We start from the raw sequence: 23,019 nt of genomic DNA, 5'->3' as shown, positions 1-23,019 counted from the left end.
AAAAAATAAACCAGTAACAACAGATATGGAAAGGAAAGAATACAACTTGTGCCAAAAGAAAAAAATTAACAAAGGTATCAATTAAAATATGATATACTATATCAATGTTTCTAAAATACTATAAAAGTTTATTAATATTTTAAATGTACATGGAAACTATTTTAGAACTTCTGAAGTATAATTTTTTTAATATGTTATGAAATAATTCACCCTTAATTTACTTATATTATGTATATTTTAAATTTTAGCTCTACCTAATATCCATATGGCTTTAAAAAGAAATAGTAATTGGAAAAATGTTAAATGTATTCATTGACCAACAATAAACCAAAAACTAAAGTTTTATAATTATAGAATATAAAGGATAGAAGAAAAATAACCTCACCCAAATGTTTTGCAGAAATTAAAAATAAGTCTTAGGCAATAAGACATATTAATAAATAAGTTACCCAATAGTTCCATAATTTTGTAGGTAAATGTGTGTGTTATACTTCAAGGTTGAAATTAACTACAACAGGCATAAATGATTATCTCTTTGAAAGTTCTGCTGCAATTCTTATCAGGTCAATATATTTAAAGAAAAAAAAGGTGGTTGATTTTGAGAGAAATACATTTTATGATTATTGTCTAAGACACTCTAAAGAAGAAAACTTTTCTTATTTTTTAGAGTAATCTTTAACTTAAAATGTGTTTATTTCAGTTTGCTAAGATTTTGCTTTTTCCATGTCTTCATAATAAAATTCACTGCTTAATTTAAAAATGAAGTTTAAAACTTTAAAACATGAAACATTTCTCATTCACTAATTACTATGCCTGAAATATTTTCCTCAAATAATGTATTTCCCTAAGTACCTCCTGGTATTTAGCTCTTTGTAGTTTGTATTATGGTCAATTGTGCACAGGCCATATCACTTCTCAGAGAATAAAGGCTGTGTCTTACTCATTTTGAAATCTCTTACATATTAGGCTCATAAATGGTGACTTAAATGGCGATTGTTTATTAAAAAAACCACAAATCATAACAGAAAAATTGATTAAGTTGTGCCTCATTAAAATTAAAAACAGTTGCTCTTCAAAACAACATTAAGAAAATGAAAAAGAAACCACAGACTAGGAGAAGATATTTGGAAGACATGTATCAGAAAAAAAAAAAAAAGACTTTTGTGCAGATTACACAAAGAACTATCAACTCGATAAGACAATCTAATTTAAAAGTAGGCAAAAGATTTGAACAGCTACTTCTCCAAAGGGGTCATACAAATGACCAATGAGAAATAGCATAAGAAAACATTTAGAGGTGATAGAACTATTCACTAACTTAATTGTGATAAGGTAACTTCATGGATGTATGCCACAACGGATCAAATTATACACTTTAAATATGTACATCTTATTGTATTTCCTTTATACCTTAACAATAACAGATAAAAATGGGGAGACTTCTAAATTTTTAAAAAATTATATTGGCATAACTTATTCAATTTCCCTAAAATCTTTACATGTTATGTTAGTACTCATCCCATGTGGGTAGAAAAAAATATGAGAAATATATAAACTACTTGAGAAGGGATTATTTTATTATATTTCAGCCAAACTTTAATATTTATTCCAAGGAAGATTAGCAAATACACTTAAGTACAAAAATAACTTAAATATCACAAGTATTTAGCTTTAAGTATTATTGTAATTGCTATTAAGGAATTATTAAGACTGTACACCAGAAAAAGAGCTCTAAATATCAAAACTTCAAGTAGTCATATACTTACTTGATTTCTAATCCTACTACTCTAGCCAGTTGAGAATATTTACACGCACAAAGAGAGCAAAAAGAAACTTAAGCTGATCTTCAGCAAATGTCTAATAACTTCTATAGATTTAGAGGGCTTGGGAGTAGACACAGACATGGGGCATTTCACAAAGACTAAATGCTGTAACACTAATGACCTTTACTGAATCAGCAGAACCAGCCTAGTTTCTCACTATTCTTTCCTTCATTTGCTTAATACAAATTTCTTAAGTGCCTCAAACATATCAAATTCTGTGTCTGACAGAAGCAATGCCAAAAGGCAGTAAAGCATAACGTTAAAAACTGACACTTGAGCCAGAATGTCTGTACTTCAATTTTAATTCAGCCATCTATTCTATGTATTACGTAGGGCAAGTTACTTTACCTACAGCTCTGCAGTAAAAGGTTAACTCAGCAAACTTGTGGTGCAGGCTTGGGGTGTTCAAACCCTCCACACTCTGAAGAAAGGGCTGGTCCTTGACTGACTTGTGAGAGATAACTTATAAGCCCTTGGAATGTCAAGCCTCATGAGTGTCTCTGTACACCTGAGTCATTGGGCCAAGCCTTATAGTTTGTACTAACCATGTGATTTACGGTGAATGCCCATTTCTATTTACCTGGGTCCTGGGGCAGGCTGTATCAGTTTGATCTCTGGGGTTTCAAGATTGAGAAGGTAAGGTCTGTTATGTGGGCACTCCATGACTACGTGACTGATGCCCAACAAAACCCTGGACACCAAGGCTCAGGGGAGCGTCCCTGGCTGGTAACATTCTGCACTTGTTGTCATACATTGCTGTTGTGAGAATTAAACACTTTCGATGACTCTACTGAGAGGGGACAACTGGGAGCTAGTGCCTTGGTTCTCCTGAACTCTGACCTATGTGCTGTTTTTTCTGATTTTAATCCTTGTACTGTGGCAAACTGTAACTGTGAATATAACAACTTGTCTGAGCTCTGTGAGTCCTTCCTGCAAATCAGGAAGCCTGAGAGGAGTCTTGAGAACCTTCAACACGGTAACTGTTGCCACTTCTGAAAAATGCATTTAATGTTAGTACCCACATAAAGAATAGCTATGGGGATCAAATGAATTAATGTATGTTAAGAACTTAGAACTTATTTGCTGCTTCTCATGCTGTTACAAAAATGAGTGGTCCTAAAGTCAAATAGCTTGGTCTAGTGAGAGAGAACATTAAATTGCAAGTGCTAAAAAATTATGCACAATTCATCAGAGGAACAAAAAGCATCATTTCCTCATTTCCTATCCCCATCACTCTTGTCTTCACTTAGGTCCCCCATCATTTCTCACTTCTTAACTGGACTGTTGGAGTATCCTCGTAACAGTATAATCCTTGTATGACTACTTGACATTACCATCACTAACCACCATCACTACCACCATTGCCTAATCTGCCTTTATATTCCTTCAAAATAATTCTACTCTTAGAATCCATTATTCCTCTGATTTCTGTAGATACAAACTGGCACAATTCATCTAGTTCTTTGGGTGTGTGTCACACTTTTTAGTAGTTTAAGCTTTTTCCCTTACGCTCTGGGGCCTTTTTGGACTCAAATCTGGCTACAGGAAGGTGGTTGAAATAAGAGAAGAGGAAGATCAGCAGTCCACTGCAGGCAGCCACTTCAGGGGAAGCCGCTGCAGGGTCCTTGAGCCAGGGGAGACAGGCTTCCTGGGAAGGAGTCCAAGGACTGCTTCTACTGGCAGATGAGGTTCAACAGAATTGTGAGATCCAAGGTCCTACCTGCATCAGAATCTGCACACAGGTACCCATCCCAATTGTCAACGTCCTAATCTTTCCTTCGAGGTTGCAAATTTAAGTTGTGCTGTTAATTGTCATCCACATGACTGTCTTCCAGAAACCTTAGTACTGCAACTATAGGATATAAGGGTTTCTTTTAGGACGGCAATAGATACAAATTTTGGCTCCTGGAAGTATGGTCCTACCACACCAAAAACCTAAAATGTGAGAGCGGCTTTGGAACTAGGCAGAGGGCTCTATGAAAAGTGTTAGAGAAAGCCTATGATACCCTGAAGAACGTGTTAATAGAAGCCCCATGGTCTTATTGATAAGGCTGTGGATAAGGACTTGCAAAAAAAGTAAAGTAAATGTCATTGGAAACTTAAGGAAGGAGTATCCTTGTTATGTAGAGGCAGAAACTTTAGCAGCATTGTCCCATGCAGTTATTTAGAAAGTAGAAAATGTACCTAATGAATTGGCTGATCTCACAAAGGAGATTTCCAACCAGTGTTGACTGTGCTACCTGGTTCTTTTTGCTGCTTATAGTAAAACATGAGAAGTGAGAAAAATAATGAAAGGACTGTTAAACAAAAAGGAGCAAAGAGTTGCTCTATGAATGACATGACACTGTCAAGAGAATGAAAAGACAAGCCACAGACTATTTGCAAAAGACATATCTGATTAAGGTATCTTATCCAAAATATACAAAGAATTCTTAGAAATTCAACAGTAAGAAAACAACTCAATTAAAAAAATGGGTCAAAGATCTGAATACACACTTCACCAAAGAAGATATACAGATAGCAAATAAGCTTATGAAAAGATGCTCAACATCATACGTCATTAGAAAATTGCCAATTAAAACAACAAGATATCACTATACACCTATTGTAATGGCCAAAATCCTAAACACCAAATGCTGGTGAGTGAGGGTAAAGAGCAACAGGAGCTCTCATTCATCATCGCTGGTGACAAACAAAATGGTACAGCCATGTTGGAAGACAATTTGGCAGTTTCTTACAAAATTAAACATATTCTCACCATATAATCCAGGAATCACGCTCCTTGGTATTTATCTCAATGAGTTGAAAACTTGCAAAAAACTGCACACAGATGTTTATACCAGCTTTCGTCGCTATTGTCAAACTTAGAAACAACCAAGATGTCCTTCAGTCGGTAAATGAATAAATTAACTGTGGTACATCCACACAATGGAATATTATTCAGCACTAAAAAAAGGGCATTCAAACCATGAAAAGACAGGGAGGAGACTTAAACGCACACTACTAAGTGAAAGAAGCCAGTCTGAAAAGGCTATATACTACATGATTCCAACTATATGGTATTCTGGAAAAGGAAAAAACTATGGAGATGGTAGAAAGATCAGTGGTTGTCTGGAGTCTGGGACAGGGGTGTAGAGGAGGGATGAACAGGCAGTGAAACTATTCTGTATGATACTAGGATGGTGGATACATGTCATTATACATATGTCCAAACCCATAGCATGTACAATGCCAAGACAGAACCCTAATGTAAAGTACGGACTTTGGGTGATAATGATGTGTCAATGTAGGTTAACTGATTATAACAAGTGTACCCCTCCGATGCAGGATGTTGACAGTCCAGGAGGCTGTGCAAGGGAAGGGGCAGGGAGGATAAGGGAAATATCCCTCTGAACTGTCTACTCAATTTTTCTCTGAAGCTAGAACTGTTCTAAAAAATACAGTCTACTTCAAAAATTTCTCTCCAGAAGGCAAATATTGCTAAAATGAAAAGGTCTTCTGAGCAAAGATCAAATCTAGGGCGCTACGAGGAAAACATGTTTCAAAGATGAAGCTGGGGATATGACTGAAAAACCTTTTTTTAAAACCTCATAATCCTAAGGGTAGTGCCTCAGAATACCAGTCAGCTAGACAAAAAGCCCTCTAAACAGAGTAGAGTGTGTATTATTGATCCTCTCAAACGATAAAGTTCTAGGAAGCGTGAGGGCCTTCTCCCTCAGCCTTCTTAGCAGGAGCCCAAAGTATGCAAAGATTGATCTCAAAGCCATTTGTAGGCGTGGCTTTTATCAAAAGGAATGTATCTGAATAGAATTCACAGAACATCCACAAGATTTATAAAATATTAATACATCTTTTTATTTAATGTTTAAAAGATTTAATATATTTTAAATGAAGAGAGACCTTTGGACTCCAACATTCCCCTGGCAGGAAGCAGGCTGAGAAAACTACTCACCTGCAAACATCTGCTATCTTTCATGAAAAAAACTGGTAAAACCAAGAGCTCAGAAGGAAAAGCTGGGAATCCTATTCCCAGGCTTCCAACCTAATGAAGAAACTTCTAATACTTGCCCATCTGGACCTCTGAATTGCTCTGAACCAGTGACATCTTTGTGTCTCCCATTTTCCCCTGGGCCTGTCCTACCACAGTATGTTGAGCTGGGGGTGAGGAAAGGCAGGCGGAGAGGAACTGTATTCAAGGAGCTGTGTTTAAGGAACCACACCCAAAGAACCCCATCTCCACCTGGGCCTGCTTTAGATGATGAGATTCTGGACTCTGAGATGATACAGCAACAGAATGAGACATTTGAAGGCCTTGCGAAGAAGGTGCATCTGCATGTGGGAAGGACATAAACCCCCGGGGACTGTGGGGATGTGGCACCAGCTCCCCACAGCCTGTTTTCAGTCTCATGCAGTCTCTTCCTACACTGTACCTGAGTGGATCTGTATGACCAATACTAAACAGAGGTGTTACTATCACACCTCTGAGATTATGTTGTAAAAGACTGTGGCTTCTGTCTAGGGTGCTCTCACTGTCTCAGATCACAGCTCTAGGGAAAAACATGCTGTGAGCAGCCCTATGGAGAGGCCTATGTGATATGAGAAGCTTCCTGCCAACAACCACACGAGTGAGTCTGGAAGCAGACTCCAACCCAAACTACAGATGACAGCAACCCTGGCTGACACTGTAAATACAACCTCCTCAGAGATCCGAAACCAGAACCACCCAGCTAAGCTGTTCCTAAATTCCTGACCCTAAGAGGCTGTGTGAGAGCAAAAATGTTTTTCATTTGAGGCTGCTAAATTTGGGGATAGTTTGTTACACAGCAATAGACAATATATATTTAAGTCACAATGAACTAGTGGACATCACTTAAGCTCCCAGATTCATTCATTCTCATCATTACTGAATTGCTTACTGACTTTCCAATTCAACAATAATTTATTTTCTATGTGAGGAAGGCTTCCTTTGGATATACTAAAACAAGAATGCTTTCTTTTACTGTCCTTAACATTTAAAAAACAGTAAAAAATTAGCTTACATAACTCAGTATTTTCAGTATTAAGGGTTGATCTGGCTGAAAGTCTTTCTTCATTGAGAAAGAGAGAGAGAGGTAAATTACACTTTAACTAGAACATTAGAACAGTTAAAAACAAATACATATGCTTGTTTATTTTATTATTATTTCTAACGATTTTATTGGGGAATTGGGGGAGGGAACACCATTGGGGAATCGGGGAAGGGGAACAGACAAGTTGCTGTCCTTTTGTTCTTCAGTCTAGTTGTGGAGGACATCACTTCACTGGCCCATGTTGGTATCGTCATTGCGCTCTTTCCAGGTGAGGCAGACGGCCGCTCACGGCAGCCCTTGGCAGCTCACGCCCGCTGCCGCCTGCTGCAGCCTATGGCCGTCGCCAGCAACCCACAGCAGCCCAGCTCCAGGCTGAGCTGTTGTTCACCATCTTAGCTGTAGAGGGCGCAGCGTCATTGGCCCATGAGGGATCCAAACCAGGGCCCTGCTGCTCAGAGCTGGTGCTCCCAAGCGAGCTCTTAACCAGCTGAGCCACTCGCCCGCCCGACATATGCTTGTTTAGATAAAAATAATAATATGTATTTCTTATTGAGGAAAATATTCAGAATAAATTTGTTTTACATAAATTTTTCTCAATGATAAAACTGAACTGTCTAATTTCTTAAAAGTATTTAGAGTATTCCTAGTGCAGAGAAAATTTTCACCATTACAGTCTCTCACACTGCTTCAAAATAATGAAATATTATCCCAAAACAATATTCTAATCCTAATTATCTGTCAAATACATTAACACAAACTGATTTATCATTATTAGTCACCAAGAAAAAAGTAGAAAAAGAGCCTAAAGAAACAGGATTGAGATGAAAAATGCTTTGATGCTGGAAGAAATGGGTACAAAATGGTCTCCAAAAAAAGCAACATTGTTGGATCCTGCACCCAAACCTAGAGCTATCTATCCTGTTTAACGTTTAGGCCGGAACCAATCTACAGGAAAGACCCCACCACTACCCTGACAGCTGCTTAAGGGAGGCTATTGGAGCACAACAGGATTAAAAAACAAACAAAAAAAAAAACCTATGCGTAATTTACAGCATAGGCTACTACTTACAGTGGGAGGGCTACACTGAATACCATACCTTGATCACTGAAGGTATCTAGAAAAACAAAAGAGTACAGTATAGCCACAGAGAGTCAAAAACAAATAGTATCCATATTAAAGTTTATATAATGCAATAATCAACAATTCAAATGTCTACAGGCCCCAGAAAGTTAGCAGTAAATGCAGGCAGTGAGGCCTCTAAGTCAAGTTTGCACTGAGTGTGAGGCTGCAACAAACTGGAAAACACAGAGCTCACTTCAAGGCAATGGCTATTTGCTTAACTGTTGCTACACAGGAGGAAGGCCCAGTGTGCTGAACTTTCCATTTTTCAGGAAAAACCCAAAACCTAGATGTTTACTGAAATTAGCTGGAAACTAATTTTAAAACACTAAAGATTATGCAGGTCCATTAAGCCTGGGGGTCTCCAATTTGCAAACTCTGCTCTGTGCAGTATTATAGAGGGTATAATTATCTAGTATTCCCCTTTACAGTTCAGCGACAGACAGGGCAAAAAGAGATATACCACTAATAAAAATAAGACTACAGTGATCCAACAGAATAATTCCTCCGAAAGTAAAATCAGGTCAAAAGTACTTTCCAAAACCAAGCCTACAAGATTACTCTCGTTTTTGGAACAGCCAAACCATGAGTCTCAAATATTGGCATAGGTAATTGACATTTCTTCAAACTAGCTGGCTTTTAAAAAAAAATTTTAATTTAAAATATGGTAATAATATTTCCTTCTGTCCTTGGGTCTTTACCATATATATCTATGTGCCTCAAACATCTTCATTTACAACTCATGATATATCTCCCTATGCTATATCTACATTTGGATAGCATGGTTCCTGACATATCATTACTACCTAGGACTAATTCTAATGTCAATGTTTGTAATTATATCCCTTGCAAACACATAACTCCGAGTCTTATTTTTGTGCCATTTTTCTCTATTTAACATTTTTTGACATCTCGCTGGCTAATTTCTAAAATGTTATACCATTGCAATATCCATAAGCAAATAATCAATGCTTATAATTCAAATATTATACTTCCTCAAAACTTGGAAGGTTCCTATACTCTACCTTAGATTTTTCATTCTCTTATTTACTTAAAAAAATGCCCACCGAAACGCTTTCACCACACCTAGAAAATAGGAATACACACAGGCGCGCGCGCACACACACACACACACGAACACAAAATTGTGGAGGAACACATATCTATTAATTTTATTTGAGTTCTATTAAATTCTCCTTTGCTTTTTATATCTAATTGAAACCTCTCTACTCACTGTCAGAGCCCTAGGGATGCCTAAATGTAGCAGGTTAAGTTCCTAATAAACTCTGGGTTAATCCATTTTTTAATGTTCTGAAGTACTTTTTAAAATAGCTCTTTAAAATAAATCTGTGATAAATTTTGTTAGAAGGTAAATTTCCTCAGTGGAACTATTTTCAAAATGTACAGAAAATTAGATTGGATGTTCCTAAAGCATAACACAAGGTATTATTTTTCTATCATCTTTCATTCCATTTTCCTTCTTCCTTTCATCTTCTTTCATGTACCTTCATTTTTCTCAGTCACTTTAAATGGTATGTAATCTAAAATTCTTCATTAAAGCCTTTCTGATTGATTTCTTCTTTCAAGTTTTGAATAATTTCAGGTGATTCAACTTTAAAGTGGGTCTATGGAAAACCAAGTTCATTAAATTATTTATTTTTTAAATTAAAATTTACTAGCGTGACAATGGTCAAAAAACAATAGGTTTCAAGTGTACAATTCTATAATACATCATCGATACATTCCATTGTGTTCACCACCCAGAGTCAGTTTTCCTTCCATCACCATATATTTGGCCCCCTTTACTCTCTTCTACCATCCCTTTCCCCCTTACCCTCTGGTAACCAAATGGCCAACAGATATATGAAAAAATGTTCAACTTCACTAGCTGTTAGGGAAATGCAAACCAGAAGCACAATGAGCTATCACCTCACACCTGTTGCAATGGCTATCATCAAGACAAATAGCAAGGGTTGGAGAGGCTGTGGAGAAAAAGGAACCCTCATACACTGTTGTTGGGAATGTAAATTGGTATAGCTGCTATGGAAAGCAGTATGGACGTTCCTCAAAAAAAAAAAAAAAGTAAGAGTAGAATTATCATATGACCCAGCAATCCCTCTCTTGGGTATCTACCCAAAAAATCTGAAAACATTTATCTGTAAAGATAACGTATGTACCACTATGTTCACTGCAGCTGTACTTACAGTGGCTAAGACATGGAAACAACCAGTATCCTTCGATAGATGATTGGATAAAGAATACGTGGTATATATACACAATGGAATACTACTCTGCCATAAGAAAAGATGAAATACTGCCATTTGCAACAACATGGATGGATCTTGAGATTATTATGCTAAGTAAAATAAGTCAGACAGAAAACTGAAAGCAATAAAGGAACAAGACAAGCAAATGAGCAAAAACTCATAAACACAGACAAAAGTTCATTAAATTCTAAACATTCCTCTACTAGAGCATAAGCAATTCAATCATTGATTAAGACAAATAATAGATCAGCTATTAACTGGCATATTAGTCTGCTCAGGCTGTTATAACAAAATACCAGAGTAGGTGGCTTCAACAACAAAAATTTATTTTCTCAGTTCTGGAGGCTAGAAATCCCAGATCAAGGTCTGGGAACGTTAGTTTCTGGTGAGAACCCTCTTCCTGGGTTACAGATAGCCACCTTGTTGCTACATCCTCACTGGGTGGAGATACAATCTAGGGAGATCTCTGGTGTGTCTTCTAATAAGGACACTAATCCTATCAGATCAGGGTTCTAACCTATGATTTCATTTAACCTTAATTACTTTCTTGGGGGTTAAGGCTTCAACATATGAATTTTAGAGTAACACAATTCAGTCCATAGCAATTAGAAAGGAAAGCATGAGGGAATTTTATCATGTTCAGGGACATCTGTGTTATAATACTCTTGATACTTCTCCAAATACCCTCTAATCTTAGAAGATAGGTTACTTCAATATCATCAGTTCATTTGGCTCTGCTTTCAAAAGCTAAGGCCAGTTTTGTCACTAAGCAAAGAGGAAAGGAGGAGCAGAGAAAGGAGATGTGGAAGTTTTTAGCCAGCTACAGGGTTGAAGGGCACAGACCTCACAAAAGACTACCCTCACTTCTAATACCAACTGCAAGTTCAGAGGATTCCCAAGCCCCCTCAGGTTCAATAATTCCCTAGTATTATTAGAGAATAAATTATTATTATTGCTATTATTATTATCAAAGACTCAAAGAACTCACTGAAGATTGTTATACTCACAGTTATAGTTTAGTACAGGAAAGGCTAAAGATTAACATCAGGGAAGAGACAAAACATATAGGACAGAGTTCAGGAGAATATCAAACATGGAGCTTCTGATGCTCTCTCTCTGTGAAGTCATGGACATGTTACTCTGCCACTATCTATGTGTGACAATATGCATGGAGTATTGCCAACCTGGAAAGCTAGCAAGGGACATGGTGTCCAGAGTTTTATTGGGGCTTCATAGGGACAGGGCTGACTGCTTGTGCACATGGTTGATCTGTTTCCAGGTCAAGTGATACCACGTGACCAAAAGCTTCCAACCTAAGACCATATGGGAATTGTCAGCCCCCACCCTAGGTCACACTGTTAGACAACGTAACCCAAGGCCTCCAGGAAAACAAAGATACTAGAGACTACCACCCCCAGAAGCTGAGGGCAAAGGCCAGACCTCTTTTTGAGCAAGGTTAAATTCTTTACTGCACAGCAGACAAGAGAAACCATTCAGTATTTCCTACTGCCTAGAGTGGCAAATCTATACTCCTCAGCAAACTGTACAAATCATCTCTCCTCACAGCTTCTGCTCCTCTCCCCCTGCAACGGCTTATCTCCTATCTCCTTCTCCAACACCATCTCTCACTACAATCAAGCTTTCTGCTCTGTAACTGCAAGTTCCTTTTTGTTTTTTTTACAAACATCAGACTGCTAAAAGCTACTTCTTCTGTCTGGAATGACTTTCCATTTTACTTTTAAGTGACTCATCCTTTGGTTCTCAACTCAGGCATCCTTTTCTCCAGAAAGCCTTTTATTATTCCCAGGCAAGGCACCATGCCTCTCCCACAGCATCCTATACTTACTTCCATCACAGCACAAAACATTTTGCTGAAGTCTTACCTTTGTAGCAGACATGCCAACTGCATGTTAAGATCCTCAAGTGTGGGGGCCAGGTTGTCTTATGACTAGGTATCCAGCTTTCACTGAATCAAATCACTGAGACCCTAACCAACTAACTCTTGACCTAGTTTACTTCCCTCATATTTGAGCTCATCTAGATTTTGGGCCTTTCCCTGTTCCTTTACCCACCCACCCCCTTCTCCCCATCTCTTTTGAGACCAGAGTCCTATTCCTGTCCAACTAATCCTTAGTGACAGCCTTCCTTTCTTTTCTGCCTGAACTTCCTCAACCTTCTTAACTGATCTTTCATACCCCTTCCCAACCAATTCCTCGATATAAGCATTTAAGATAAATACTCCAACTATAACAGAGGGTGTTAAGGTGTTAATTTAAATCAAATGGAACAAGATGATTAATTAATTTCCAAACTATTGGTGTTAATACCAGAATCATTTACATAAGTATAGGAAAAACGATGATACACAGAAGAATGGGGTAATTCAAATCAAGACAGCATCTCACTCATCAATTAATCAAAGTTTTCAAATTTTTTAAATGCCTCATCTTGAGTTATAATCTTGGTCATTATTCTAGTTTGTCCATGCTCTAAACAAGACACAAAACTAAGCTATGCTTCTGTACATGAAAAGGGTGCCAGACTCCTTCATTACCTTGGATGTTAATTCTGAATTGTTTTTTAAATAGTGGTAATGTGTCTGTTGAGCCACAGAGAGTATCTTTCTAGCTTCTTTCTAATGCTGGATCACATGATGGCAATATGATTAGCAGGGGATAGGAATATCAGCCACATCCTACAGCCCTTTGTAGTTACCCTATTGGGTACCAGTTGTGATCATTCCTGTATTAAGCTATTGCTGGACCTTACAAGGGCCCAAATCCACAAGCTTAGTCTTATTAGCATCTCTGTAACTTCTGAGCAAATCAATTCTACCTACATTAGGCTTAAAATATCCAATTTGCTATAAAGAAATGGAAACAAAATAAATGCTTTGTTTCAATGATCTGTCTTCATAGTAATATTTCCTCTACAGCAAAAATTATCTCTATTATCTATATTGTAGTATTTATACTGCAAAAATGAAATGTTCTCAAAAAGAGACAACGATACACTATCAGAGAAAGTAGCACAGCACTGCTGTCTAAAACTTGTCTTTAACTTAGCTATGAAACTTTAAGCAAGTCAGTCATCTGACACCTCATCTGTAGCGAATTAATCGATTTTAATTTGCCAGAGTGATAAGCAAAATTGTGGTACAAATTTTCATTCATTAAATTAAGGCAAAGTAATTGACTTAAATGAGCTTTATAACTGAAATAGTTAGCTAAATGTAGTACCCCAAGCATATTTAATAGATAATGATAGTGTACAAAACACTCAATAGAAAAAGAAAAAGTTACCTTTAATTATTGGGCCATTAGCCATTCTGGATTAAAAAAAAAAAAAACCTTTCCTCATTAAACAGATAATCTAAAAAAATAAATTTTAACAATGCTGAATGATGTTAAATTATACAACCACTCACTGAATTACTTAATTAAACCTCATTACAGATGGAAATCATGTGATACATGGTCTGAAAGACTTAGCTTCTTCCTGTAAGAGTATATACACTATACACCTTCCTAACATTAACTGTTGAACCAGATGGACTGACATACATTACCTGATGTACAATAAGTCTGACTGAATTACTCAAGGCCAAATGGCTGACTTTAATACCATGTGCCAAGATATGGCTGGTGATTCACACTCACTCACCCTATCATTCATCCTGTTCCAACCTGTAGAGCTATATGACTTCCTGTCACTTTATTGCTGGACCCGCTCTCCCCTGCTTGTCATCCATTACTGTTCCTGATCTTCGTTGCCACTCTCCATCTAGCCATCTTCAAATGCTGTACTGCTATACACAACTTTTTTTCTCTGTTTTATCATTTTGTCTCTTCTGTTTCCTGCTCTTCTCAACTACCAGACAAAAGAGATCCACTTTATAGGCACAGTCAATACACTCTTTGCCTTCTAATTAAAAAGAAAAAAAAAATCAAAACAGGTCCGGATGATCCTTGGCTTTTCTGAACTTTTTTTTTTATCACAATCTGATACTCAGAGTTTCATTCATTGTTACAAAAGATGCTTTATGGTTACTTTTATTTCTAGGTTTGGAGTTACTGCAGATACTTGGTCTAGACATTGAAGTTTTGACAATTATAGTATTTTAGTGTTAAAAAAGCAACAGAAGACATAGTCACTGCCTTCTTAATCCTTAAAAGTTTCATCAAAACAAAAACAAAAACAAACCTCCAAGAATTTCAATTAAAATCAGATCTTAAAACAAATGAACAGTACTCCAAAAAAGATATACATATGGTCCCAAAGCATATAAAAAGATGCTTAACATCACCAATTGTTAGGGAAATACAAATAAAAACCACAGGCGATACTACTTCACATTCATTAGGATAGCTATTACCAAAAAAACAGAAAATGTGTTTGGTGAGGATGTGGAGAAACTGGAATCTCTGTACACTGCTGGTGGGAATGTAAAACAGGGTAGCCACTGTGGATAATATTAGGTTGGTGCACACGTAATTGCAGTTTTTGCATTGTTGAAATTTGCCTTTGATATTGGAATATTCTTAAATAAATGTAGTTATGTTATACATCATTTTAATGCACAATTTCTCACTTATTTTTTTTGCTAATGGCTTATTACTTGCTGTTTATTTTGTATGTATTTTAGTCTATGGAAATGATGTTAGACAAAATGCAAATTTGAGCAATTTTCTTATTCGAGTTCAAAATGGGTCGTAAAGCAGCAGAGACGACTCGCAACATCAACAACACATTTGGCCCAGGAACTGCTAATGAACATACAGTGCAGTGGTGGTTCAAGAAGTTTTGCAAAGGAGATGAGAGCCATGAAGATGAGGAGTGTAGTGGTTGACCATCGGAAGTTGACAACGACCAACAGAGAGCAATCATCGAAGCTGATCCTCTTACAAATGCATGAGAAATTGCCAAAAAACTCAACGTTGACCATTCTATGGTCGTTCAGCATTGAAGTAAATTGAAAAGGTGAAAAAGCTCGATAAGTGGGTGCCTCATGAGCTGACATAAATTTTAAAAAATCGTTTTGAAGTGTCTTCTCTTAGTCTGCGCAACAACAATGAACCATTTCTCGATAAGATTGTGATGTGGGACAAAAAGTGGATTGTATATGACAACTGGCGATGAGCAGCTCAGCGGTTGGACCTAGAAGAAGCTCCAAAGCACTTCCCAAAGCCAAACTTGCACCAAAAAAAGGTCATGGTCACTGTTTGGTGGTCTGCTGCTGGTCTGATCCACTATAGCTTTCTGAATCCCAGCGAAACCATTACATCTGAGAAGTACCCTCAGCAAATCAATCAGATGCACAGAAAACAGCAATGCCTGCAGCCAGCATTGGTCAACAGATAAGTGCCCAATTCTTCTCCATGACAACAACCACATGTTGTACAACCAATGCTTCGAAAGTTGTGAACAAATTGGGCTACAAAGCTTTGCCTCATCTGCCATATTCACCTGACCTCTCGTCAACGGACTCCCACTTCTTCAAGCATCTCAAGAACTTTGTGCAGGGAAAACACTTCCACAACCAGCAGGATGCAGAAAATGCTTTCCAAGAGTTCGTTGAATCCCGAAGCATGGATTTTTATGCTACAGGAATAAAACAAATGTATTTCTCATTGGCAAAAAATGTGTTGATTGTAATGGTTCCTATTTTGATTAGTAAAGATGTGCTTAGGCCGGCCGGGTGGCTTGTTGGTTAAGAGTTGGCTTGGGAGCACGAGCTCTGAGCAACAGGGCCACCAGTTCAGATCCCACTTGGGACAGTGATGCTTCGCCCTCTACAGCGAAGATGGTGAACAACAGCTCAGCCTGGAGCTGGGCTGCCGTGGGTCGCCGGCGACAGCATAGGCTACAGTGGGGCTGCAGTGGGCTGCTGTAAAGCTACCGTGAGTGGCCGGCAGCTGGCATGAGCTGCCGTGAGTGGCCATCCAAGGGCCGGTGACCAACCTGCCTCAGCTGGGAAGAGTGCAATGATAATAGCAACATGGACCATTGAAGAGATGTCCTCCACAACTACACTGAAGAACAAAAGGACAGCAACTTGTCTGTTCGCCTTCCCCGATTCCCCAATAAAATCTTTAAAAATAAATAAATAAAAAAATAAAAAAATAAAGATGTGTTTGAGCCTAGTTATAATGATTTTAAATTCATGGTCCAAACCCGCAATTACTTTTGCACCAACCTAATAGTAAGATAATTCCTAAAATATTAAACATAGAACTACCATATGATCTAGTAATTCTACTTCTGGGTATATACCCCAAATAAATGAATGCAGAGGCTCAAACAGATATTTGCACACCCCGTTCACAGCAGCATTAATCACAGTAACCGAAAGGTAGGAGCAACATGAACAAATGAATGGATAAACAAAAGGCAGTGTTATACATACAATGGAATATTATTGAGCCTTAAAAGGAAGGATATTCTAACATATGTTACAACATGAAGACATTGTGCTAAGTGAAATAAGCCAGTCACAAAAGGACAAATGTATGATTCCATGTATACGAAGTACCTACAGACAAAAAAATCCACAGACAGAAAGTAAACTGGTGATTGCTAGGGACTGAGAGGAGGGGGAGATGGGGAGTTAATGCTTAAAGGACACAAATTTTTAGTTGAGAAAGATAAAAGGTTCTGGAGATGAATGGTAATAATAGTTGTATAACAGTATGAATATCCTTAATGACACTGAAATGTAGAGTTAAAAGTAGCTAAAATGGTAAATTTTATGTTATATATTTTACCACAATAAAAAAAATGAATGAAAAGTAAAGGTGACATAGAGCAGAGAAGTGCTTGCTAGTTAGTCATCCTTGGCTACTGCGCAAACCCAATCTGACTCTAAAACAGTGCAAGTTACGTACGAGTAAATGGTGTTTAACTTTTAGTACTAATGTAGAGCGCGGAAACATCTCTACATATCTAAGGACATCAGCTTCTCCTCACAGAGGACTGTTTGGGAAAGCTGAGAAAAATAGGCTGTCAATCACTAAAGTCCTTCATGCACACACCATATCACTGAATAATCATTCTCAATATTTTTAAACCCTAATGCCCCATGCCTACATCCTTGCTATTCCAAGATACATCAAACATACTCTTACCTTAGAACCTTTTGCTAACCTAAAACACCTGTCCCCCACTCTCTCATTTCATTCAGATCTCTACTCAAATGTCCCCTTGTGAGCTTGACCCCACTATCCAAAAGAGCATCCTCCATCATTCTCTTTCCCCTTAATGAGCTTTATTTTTCTTCATAGCTCTTATCACTGCTGATATATATTTACTTAATTTTCTTTCTCCACCCACTACAATATAAACTCCTGAAGCACAAGGCTTTGTTGGTCATCACTGTATTCCCAACACCTGGAACACTACCTGGCACATTGCAGGTGGCCAATAAACGTTTGTTAAATGAATGAATAGACGGATGTTCACAGCTTTACATATATCTCCCTCTTGGTCTTGGTAATATTCTTCCATCTGCCAGCCTTGCAGCAGCCACTGCCTCAAAGCCATCCAGAGCATCCCTGGTTTAGGTTTCACTGATTAAGTGGAAGGGGCACCTGGTTTAAAAGTCAGAGAAAAGCCTGGAACTAACACTGACGGTACAAGCTTAATTAAGCACGTCAAACTCTGACTCAGTCTTATGCTAAAGGAATACAGTGTATCAGTCCCTCACAATTCAAGATAAAGAACAAGGATAAAGAATTTACCTCTAACATTGCTTTAAGACAAAAAAATACCATGTGTTGCATAACAAACAACACATTGCACATATTTTGTTAAAAAGTTACAAGGCACTTGGTGTTCTGCAAACCACAGAATTTTCCTTTATAACTTTTCTGAGGATTTGGGGAAATGGGCAAATGCAACAAAACTAATTGTCAATAAATACAGTCAAATATTAAGTAACCAGTTACTTGGTCCAACAGATACCCACTCTGGAGCACTAGAACATGTTCAATTTCTGGACGAGGGAGACAAAACACTGCTTCCAAAACATGCAAAACTTTTTTCAAAGTCAAAAATATTCAATAAGAATTCATGCCAGTGAAATGTCCCACCAGTGCCCATGCATGTTACAACTTCTGAGAGCATTAATTATATAACTGCACTTTAACCTTCTGTCTGCAAGAAATGACTTTTGGTAAAGCTATAGCAGATGATAATTTTTGTAAAAAAAAAAAAATCTTTAACCAGAGAACCGCAGTACCTCCTGTCCCGAGAAAGAGTAGGAGGGCCCATTACTCAACGGTCTCTGGGGCTCACAGAACGCATGTGTCCAGATGTAAGGAAAGTCATTCAGTGAGCACACGTGTCCGGCCCCGCCAGGAGTGGAAACGGCAGTTGGAACCTGTGCATCACAGGGGTCCGGGACATAGGGCAGAGGTGTCCGCAAGAAACTCGGCGTAGCTCCGGGCAGCCTCCGGCCCTGGAACCAGCCATCTCCGCCTGAGACGGGCCAGGCCAGCCCCCTACTCCGATTTCCGCCCTGGCCTGCCCCGGGAACTCAACGTCCCAGCAAACGCAGGTCCTACCTGAGCTCTTCCCCCAGCTACAGGGCTGCGGGGGGAGGCGGGAGGAGGCGTGGCCTTCCAGCTCTCCAGTCGAACTCCCTCGTGCGGTTGTTAAGACTTTCTCTCTCGGGATCCGCGCCCCGAACAAGTTCGAGTTGCACTTCCGGGGTCCGCAAGAGATTAAAACGTCATTGCGCACGCGACGGCGACAAATCCGGAAGTGGGCGGGGCGCGGTCGCTGGCTTGGTTCCTGTGGTTCTAGGTGGGCTGGGAGAGCGCCCTGTGGGAGGTAAAGGTTGTCACGTTTTTGCCCTGCGGGCTCTGCTCGCCCTTCCTTCACTCTTTCTCCTGAAACGACGGACGCCCCTTCCTGAAGCCACTCTGAAGCCTTGTCCCCCAGCGGCATTTAAAAAACAGTAACGGGCGTGTCCATGCCGCCAATTGCCCACTCTCCAACCATGGTGTTTATCCCGCATACGTTCAACTCCAGGAACGACGGGACGTGGGAAAGTCTAGATTTAGAAGATAAAATTTACCTCTAAATTATAACTTGGATAAAGTAGGAAGTTAAGGGTAGACGCCCTGACCCTGCTCTCTTTCCTATCTGTTGAATACTGGCGTACCTCAGAAATATTGCTGGTTCGGTTCCACCACAATAAAGTGAGTCCTAGTCGTTTTGCTGGTGGAGGCTCTTGCATTCCATTTCTAAAACACTCAACACCGGTGAAGCGCGGTAAAATGGGGTATGCCTGTACTAATAGGATAGATTGGAAACAGCTGTGTCAAGCTGTAGTCACATGGTTATCAGGGGTTTTATTAAACTCAGCCTTTAGGGCAAAAATCCCTGATAGTAAAAATTACCCATTAAAATGCCCTAAAGTACATAAAGTACAGAAAGCATTATGTTAAGTATAAACTCGATCTTTAATTCTTATACAAGCTTGAATGTGAGATCTCTTGGCCAGTTTAACGGTTAGAGTGGAAGGAGAGTTTCTGTGTAGATAGCTGGGCGTTTAAACAATTCTGATAAATACAAGGGGCAACTCCTAGTCTTCATCTTACTTAACCATTCAGCATTATTTGACACTGTTAAGCACATCCTCCTTGAAATTGGAAACATTTGCTTCATTTGACTTTTGTGAAATCACAGTGCTCTTTTTATTCTTGGCTGGATTTTTCCTGATTTCTAAGGTTAATGTGCCCCAGATCTCTAATCCTCTTTATCCAACCTCATTCCCCAGATACTCTCATCCATTCCCTTCACTGTCTTTTATATGGTATCACAATGCTGATGGCTTCCAAATATCAGCCCTGACTGCTTTGATTTCTGTACTCACATATCTAACTTCTTATTCAACATTTCAACTAGGATATTTAACATGCATTTAAAAGTCTATGTTTTCTACCTCCCAAACCCATTCTGTTGCACATCTTTTCACCTCCGTAAATGGTGCATTGATTCTTCAGTTGTTCAGGTCGTCCTTTGATTCCTTCACCTCTCACATTCCACACCCAATCTCAGCAAAATCTGTTGGCTCTCTTTTCAAAAGGTATCCTAATTCTCACCACCTGTACAGTGAAAACTCTAGTCCTTACCAGGTACTGTAGTTGTCTCAATCATTCTACATGCATCTATTCTTGCCTCCCTACAGTTTAGTCTCCAACTGGTAGCTGTAGAAATCATTTCAAAATGCAAATCATAATTTGTTAGTTTCCTGTTCAAAACCTTTAAGAGCTTCCCTACTCAAATAGAATAAAATCTAAAAGTATTTCCATAAGTCCATGACATCCTGCATGCTGTGGCCCCTGGCCACCCCATGCTTCCACTGCGGAAGAAGGTGGTAAACTTACCCAGTAACCTAGGAGTGTGGGAAACAGAAGTCCCAAAGGTGATTGCCGACTCTTTTGCCTGAAAATATTAAAAGGCAAGACACTGACAAAGGATACCTGTGATGATAAAGAGATAAGAACCATCAAGTTTTCCAAACAGCTAGTAGACATGTTGACACATGACTGGGTGTATTAGTTTCCTAGGGCTGCCATAGGATATAGTGAGTCCTCACTTAACTTCATCAACAGGATCTTGGAGATTGTGGCTTTCAGCAAAACGTATAATGAAATGAATTTTACCACAGGCTAATTGATATAAATAAGGGTCAAGTTTCTGTAGCAAATTTCAGGTCACAAAAAAACATCACCAAACTTCTGAAGACCCAAAAGACTCCTAATATTAAACATTGAAATAAATGTGAGCTATACACACATTTAAGAAAGATTAATAAAAACAAAATAATTTAGTTTCCAACCTTCTCAGTGTGGTGGGTGTTCAAGCCTATCCCAGTAGCTCAGGGAATGAGGTGGAAACCAACCCTGGACAGGATGGCCTTCCATCACAACACACACACACACACACACACACACACACACACACACACACTCACATTGGGACAATTTAGACATGCCAGTTAACCTAATGTGCAGCTCTTTGGGACATGGAAGGGAACAGGAGTACCCAGAGAAAACCCATGAAGGCATGGGGAGAATGTGCAAACTCTACATAGACAGTGGCCCCGGTTGGGAATCAATTCTCACCAACATTGTAACGAAATGATGTTGAATAAAATTGTATTATTCAAAGACCTGCTGTACCTCAAACTAGGTGGCTAACACAACATATGTATTGTCTCACAGTTCTGGAAATTAGAAGTCCAAGATCAAGGGACCTTGGTTCCTTCTCAGAGCTGTGAGGGAGAATTAGTTCCATGCCTCTCTCCTACTTTCTGGTAGTTTGATGATAATAGTTCATGCCCTTTGGTTTGTAGATGCATCACTGCAATCTCTGCCTTCATCTTCAGATGGCATTCTCCCTATTTGCTCTCTCTGTCCAAATTTCCCCCTTTTATAGGCATACCAGGCATATTAGTTTGGGGCCCACCCTAATGACCTAATTTTAACTTAATTCCCTCTCTAATGTTCTGATTTCCAAATAAGGTCGCATTCTGAGGTACTTGGATTAGGACTTTAATGTATCTTTTGGGGGGAACACAATTCAACCCAGAACATAGGGAGAATTGTTTTGGAAAGGGAGAGAAGCAACTCCAGTAGAAAGGAGAGGCATACCGATCAGAAGAATGAGGTTGTGAGAGTAAGCCGCAAGAGGAGGCGGCACATCGGAATTTTGAGAATATTCATCCCAGGTACCAGGGAATGGCAGTGTTAAAGTTCCTGGGTTTCTCAGGGATAGAAAAAGACAGTCTGAGGAATATAATCAGTAATGTTGTAAATATTTTTTAGGGGGCCAGATGGACTCGTGTCCTGTTGGGGAGACCACTTCATAGTCGATGTAGAGGCCTGACCACCACACTGTATTTCTGAAACTGATGTTGAATAATACTGTATGTCAACTATAATTATATATACATTTAGTCTCGGGACATGGAGTAGAGAGTGGGAATGGATTCAATGGAATTATAATAGATAAGCATGATATTGGGGGTGGGAGGGCAATACATGGGGGGAGGGGGTTACTTTGTGAGGGTGAAAAGGGTAACTATTGCGTTGTTCTGTACACCTGAAACTAACAATAAAAAAAGAGGGAAAAAAAAGTTCCTGGGTTTAGATGAATCTCCAAAAACGTATAAAGCACCTAATAACAGAAAGCACCAGCATTTGGATATTTGGTACAGAAGGGAGTGACCTCAGGTTACAATAATAGCCTTTTCTTCCCACCCATGAGCTGACCCTGAAGGACCTCAAAATAAAATGAGCGTGGGACATAGAGAAGTAAAAGGTGGTAGAACTGAGACAAAGCAGATCACAACCCCTTCCTCCCAGCCATATTTGTGGGTCAGGCCTCTGGTGGGAAAGGATAGTTGAAAGTGGTTTAGAAGTTTCCAGCCCAACATGTAAAGAGTTTGTAACTTGGAAGTAGGTCACTCACAACAAGAAAAAAATATCTGAACAAACTGAACATCAACAACTCTTCCTAGACCCATCAGAGAATTGAGGACATAGGACAAGCTACTGCCCTCCACAGACAGGTGGATGAAGAGAAGCACAGCTTGATGGAAGCACAAGCCAGCAGTGGGAGTCAATATGGCTGGGAACACTTTAAAACTGTAATTAATGAATTGTTGGAGGCTCAGGGTGGACTACTTTGAGAGTTAAAAACTCCAAGTTGTCCCAATCGTATGGGTGTGG

The 23,019-nt window shown here is 39.0% G+C and overlaps 1 protein-coding gene across 5 annotated transcripts in view; it reads right to left on the bottom strand.

The window, feature by feature from the left end:
* ARB2A (ARB2 cotranscriptional regulator A) overlaps positions 1-19,000 on the bottom strand; it is a 450,108-nt gene extending 431,108 nt beyond the window's left edge. The window contains exons 1-2 of one of the 5 annotated variants that reach the window (XM_019655919.1): positions 18,841-18,981; positions 7,990-8,007 (exon numbers count right to left, since the gene is read on the bottom strand). The gene's annotated coding sequence lies outside the window, so the exon portion shown is untranslated. Of the gene's footprint in view, positions 1-7,989; positions 8,008-18,840 lie in introns of those variants that run through there. The other 4 variants (XM_019655916.1, XM_019655914.1, XM_019655918.1 and 1 more) reach the window with 4 other exon arrangements.
* Positions 19,001-23,019: the final 4,019 nt, after the last annotated feature.

The sequence above is a fragment of the Hipposideros armiger genome, unplaced genomic scaffold (assembly GCF_001890085.2).
Source record: "Hipposideros armiger isolate ML-2016 unplaced genomic scaffold, ASM189008v1 scaffold_252, whole genome shotgun sequence".
Taxonomy (NCBI): Eukaryota; Metazoa; Chordata; class Mammalia; order Chiroptera; family Hipposideridae; genus Hipposideros; species Hipposideros armiger.
This window is presented reverse-complemented; position numbering and strand designations above follow the sequence as displayed.